Source organism: Vombatus ursinus, unplaced genomic scaffold, assembly GCF_900497805.2.
Source record: "Vombatus ursinus unplaced genomic scaffold, bare-nosed wombat genome assembly UNPS02010394.1, whole genome shotgun sequence".
Taxonomy (NCBI): domain Eukaryota; kingdom Metazoa; phylum Chordata; class Mammalia; order Diprotodontia; family Vombatidae; genus Vombatus; species Vombatus ursinus.
The window spans coordinates 7,962,580-7,967,894 of NW_020950172.1; positions in this window are offsets into that span (position 1 = coordinate 7,962,580).

Consider the following 5,315-nt stretch of genomic DNA (forward strand, 5'->3'; position numbering starts at 1 on the left):
AAATTCCCTTCAGCCTCTTTCCACTGCCCATTTTACCAGCCACAGTCTATGCAAATGTCACCCTGGGAGCAAAGTGGGAAGGGGCCTGCTGGCGCTGATGACCTGTGGGCTCCTTCCTTGGCAGCAACCAAGTTACTGTTCTCCCTATGTTAACTCTAAGCTGGCACTTGGCCTGGGCTATTTCCCCTTTCTCTGGAATTCTCCTATCCTCACAGTGGGGGAAAGTCACAGAAAACCAATGGCAAAGAGAAAATAGGGTACTTTAATGCACTGTCCACTGAGTGCTGGGGGGAACAGAAGGAGGGGGGAATAAAAAGAGACCTAATCTATAGTCCTCTGCCCTTTGGAGCATCTAATGAAGCCACTGCAGACTCCTGAGCATGGCGGTGATTTAATTAAAATGGCATTGAAGGACACTCTATGGGCCGCTGTGAGAGGCAGCAGGGGATACTGTGGATAAAGCAATGACCTTGCTTTATGCCTCTGATGCATGTGGGCAAGCCGTTTCACTTCACAGTGTCTCAAAGAGCTCGCTAAGACTATGTGTTCCCATTGGAAGGGGTTTTGTCCCTGAGAGCTCCCTGTGTCAATCATCTTTTCTCTTAAACGAGCAACTCTGAATAGTAAGGATTGAGGAGGCGGTTTGAGACTGGAGGGAGGGGGACTGATGAAGGTGCCTGGCGAGAGGCATTAAGAGATGAGGGTCCTGGACTGAACATGGAAAGAAGAGCCAGATCTGAGCCCCTTCTGGCCTGCCACACAGCTGCTCCATCCTGCTCTGGAAGAGCGCTCAGGGAATCCCCCAGAGTAGTGCGTCAGAGGTCTCTGCTCTTACGAGACTCCACATTATTTCAGGGAAAGCCATCACTGTCTGATTTCTAAGTTTCCCTCCCAGATAAAATGGCTCACCAGCTAAAATCCGTACATGCCCTGCACCCATAACAAAACATCGACTCATTATGCTTTCATATTTCCAGTTCCCGTCCTCCCATTGTAGTATTTCAGGGAAATTAAGTCTAAATGAACTGTAATTTCTCAGTATGGTAATGAGACTGAAGCAATTGTATGTAGGTCTCTGTCTCGATATAGGGAGGTCACCTTGGAATGCAGGGATGGATGACTCCTGGCCAGGTATTATCCCAACCATGAGAGATCAGAAGATTTTGATTGATCAGCATATCCATCTAATGGCAAACCTCTATTAGAAGCCGTGGACTGAGAAGAAAGTGCAAGCGAAGCTATCGTTTGAGAAGTGGGCGAGATGGATGGAACGTGCTTTCCGGACAAAACCTACGACTCTTTATTCCTCCGTCGAGAGGAGGCCTTGTCTTCTGACTCCTGGCTCAGGAGACGGCCAACGAAGCCAGTCATTATTCCCTTGTTTGAAGGAAAAGTGCTGTTTGTTCGACCCCAGTTCAGGGGCCGCCCCAAGGCCTCAGTAACTGCTCTGCTAGGATAAATTCGTGGCAAAGGAGTTTTTAGTATCTGCTCGATTCAGCAAAGGCCTGCCTGCACAAGATGCTGGGGGGAAATCCAAAGTTTCATGAGACAGGGTCTGTGCCGAGAGACAGACAGATGGGGGGGGGGGGGGGGCAGGGGGGGGGCCAGAGGGATGGGGGGAGAGAAAGACAGATAAGACAGAGACAGACAGGCAGACAGATTGGGGTGGGGAGAGAAGAGGGAGGAAGCCAGAGAAGGGGGAGAGACAGAAACAGAGACAGCCAGAGACAGAGAAAGAGCAAACATGACATAGTGGAAGGGGACTGCTTCTGATACTAGAGGACCTGCATTCAAATTCCAGTTCTTCCACCTACGTGACCTTGGACAAGTCACTTGCCCTACTCTGCGGATCTCAGTTTCCTCAGTTGACAAATGAAGGGGCTGGGCAAGACGGCCTCTTGGGGCCCTTCCAACACCGGATCTATGATTGGTGGCAGACCTGCGATTTCTTTAAGGTAGGGAGATCCAGCGACCCTTCTGAAATGTGGATAGTCTTCGAGAGCTGCCTCAGGCCCTAAGAGGGAATAGGACTTGTCCAGGGTCACACAGCCTTGTGGCAGGACTTGAACTCAGATCTTCCTCATTCCGAGGCCACCTCTTTATCCACTACACCCCACTTCTGCTCCGCAACATGACACACCTTTGCGTGATGGTACAAAGGGCTGTATGAAATCCGAATAGGGATTAGGGCTGAGTCTACAGACCTGGGAGAAGTCATTTGCCTAGAAATGCTGATTCAACCCCTCAGAGCTGATCTGATCACCAGGAGAGGGTAGAAGGGGAGAGGAGAGAAGGGTCCAGAATGGACGATGTGCCCCAAGCTTCGGGGGCCAAGGAGACTGAGGAGGAGCGCTCAGACGGGTGGGAGGAGAATCAGGAAAGAGAAGACGTCACAGAGGAGGAAGAATTCCGAGGGAAGGGCTGCTCAGGGGAGCCCAATGCCACCAAGTGGTTGCACCAGCTCCTGGCCTTGGCAGGTCAGAGACGGGTCAGCGCACCAAGGAGGTCAGCGGCCCTGGAGCCCAGAGTACAGGGGCAGGAGTGAGGAAGAGGGCTGGGAAGGGAGGAAGGGTCCAGCTTCAAAAGGGCTAATCTTTCAGGAGCTGTAGCTACAAGGAGGTTACATTCCGTCGGGGAAGATGGCATGTACCCGTGTAATCAAGTGCAAAACCAAAACGAGGCACCTGCGGGGGGCGCGGGGCAGAGGCAGGAGTCAGGGAAGCCTAAGTACACTGAGCATCAAGTGGGATCTTGCACTCCTCAAAGTTGGCATTCCCTCCCATGATGCAGACAGCAGGCCCTCCTGAAGGACTCCTGTCCTGGGGCAGGGCATGTCCCGGCTAAGTGCCCCGGGCTCAGAGCAGGTGCCAATCTGCATTGGTGGAGGGCGTCTCCTCACTGGGGCCTCCCGTATTAATGAAACGACGGGCTCGGCCCTGGCTATCCCAGGAGGACAGCAGGAGAGAGGCACGACCACAGTTCTGGAAGAAGTGGCCGTTTTCAAATGGAGGGACAGAGAAGCGGGGGCGTCTGGGTGGAGTCTGGAAGGGTAGGCATGTTTCCAACAGGCAGACGGATTGGGAGGAGAGGGAGGGAATCCACGTGCAGGGAATGTCATTTGTTCATCCGATAGCCACTAGTCTGGTTTGGAGGGGCCTATTTTATGAGATGGGCCGCTAGGTGGCGCCATAGTGCTGGGCCCAGGGTAGGGAAGAACTGAGTTCAAATGTGACCTCAGACTGTGTGACCCTAGGCAAGTCACTTCACCCTGTGTGCCTCAGTTTCCTCTTCTGTAAAATGAGCTGGAGAAGAAATGGCAAACTGCTCCAGTATCTTTGCCAAGAAAACCCCCAGTGGGGTCACCAAGAGTCAGATACAACTGGAACACGGAACAACAACAGCATTTTGAGATAAGGCCAGAAGGAAAGCTTGGAACCAGATTATGGAAACCTCCAGATCTCGGACACTAAGGAGCTCGGCTTCTCTCCAAAATAAAGACCTGGGGGAGCCGTGTGAGGTGATACCGAGTGGGAGGGCAGGACTAGGTCTCTTCATCAGCCAGATTTGTGGACACTGATGCCAACGGACTGCAGGTGGGGGAGGCAGCGAGATAGAAAGCAGTAAGACCGATTAGGACACTATTAGAGCTCTCCAGGCATGGGGAGGAAAAGGATGCTGGAGATCAACTCTATGGGACCTCCTTCCTAAACACCGGGTGCTACCACAGATAAGGCCCCGAACTTGGAGGCAGAGAGACCTAGGTTCCAATTCCTCCTCAGAGGTTTTCTAGCTGTGTGACCCCGGGCAAGTCATTTGACCACTCTGCCTCAGTTTCTTCATCTGTAAATGGGGAAAAGGAAAGCGCCTACCTCACAAGGTTGTTGTGAGGATGAACTGTTTGTTAAAGCCGTGGCATATAGTAGGCACTTCACAAATGCTTATTCCCTTCTCCTTTCCCCCTCAAGATCTCTGAAGATGATGCTATGAGGCTCATAGGGCTTATCCAAGGTAGGTCCACTTTACTGATAAGGAACTGAAGCTCAGTTCTGAACTGAGGTCATACAGCCAGTAAGGGTCTGAGGCAGGATTTGAACTCAGATCTCCCTGCCTCCAAGTCCCAGGCTCTACTCACTGCACTATATTGCCTCTCAAAAGTCTCTGCTAATCCTGTGGCCCTATCTATTTTCCGTTTCAGGGGACTCATCAAAACAACTTTGCCAGAAGCCTGATTTTTTTTTTCTGTTCTGCCTGCCTGAACAACCCTTCATTTTCCCCAACTTCTGACCATTTTCTTCAGTTGTCTGAGGGAGGGAGGCGAAGTGAGCACACACATGAGCCCCTCCTGTGGCCACTGTAGACAGCTGGGCCCAATCTGCTTTCAGGAAAGAACGGGCTCCACCCTGGAGAGACCCCACCCTGCTCCACAAAGCACTGAAGGTTTGCACACTGAATCAATCTCTGGATTCCCTCTTTGGCCCACAAGGACAGACCCTCTGAAATCAGACCTGCAGGGAAAGTCTGTCCTGATCAGATTTAACAGCCAGCCCAGCCCTTAATTCATGGTGTTTGGAAACGGCGCAGCAGTTACTTGGAGGCTTTGTTTTCCAGAGCAGAGGAACCCAGGATTCCAAACTGCACAAGTGGTGAGTTGGGAACATGCTCTATTCATGGTGTGTCTGCCTCATAAACTAGCGAACTCTTCCCCTGGTCCTTCTTCCCTGCAGCTACTGCTTTAACCACAGCCAACACCGAGGCTTTGATCCTTAAAGTGGGCCGATGAGGTCTGACCCAGTAACCTTGGGCTGGCTGGTGCAGATCCAGGCCTGGTGACTCGTCGTGAGGGACTGAATGTTCAGAAAGGCTGGGAATGGCTGCATTCCCAAACGAGACTACGTGGCAAAAAGCATGCAGTTGTAAGACTGGGCTGCAGTCCCCCCTAGGCATCCTTAGGCAAATCTCTTCCCCATCTATACTGAGTACTCACACAGGTACGGGGGCAGGGAGAGACAAGGCTACAGGCGAGGAGCCCCAAGCGCCCTGGACGTCATGAATGGGTTAGAGTTCAGGACACGTTCTGGGCAAAAGGTCAGGGCTGCTTTGCCCAGAGCCCTCTCCTCTCCCGGCTTTCCTTCCTCCCCCCTTGGAGGCAGGAATACGCTCATTCTTGTGTTCCTACGAGGTGCAGAGTTCAGAAAGCCGGCCTCGACACCCAGAAGGCCTGGGTTCAAGTCCCTTCTCTGACACAGCCTGGCTATGCACTGGCCCCTCGAGGTACACAGGCCACTATTTTAAGGAAATTACAGCCACAGTCCAAC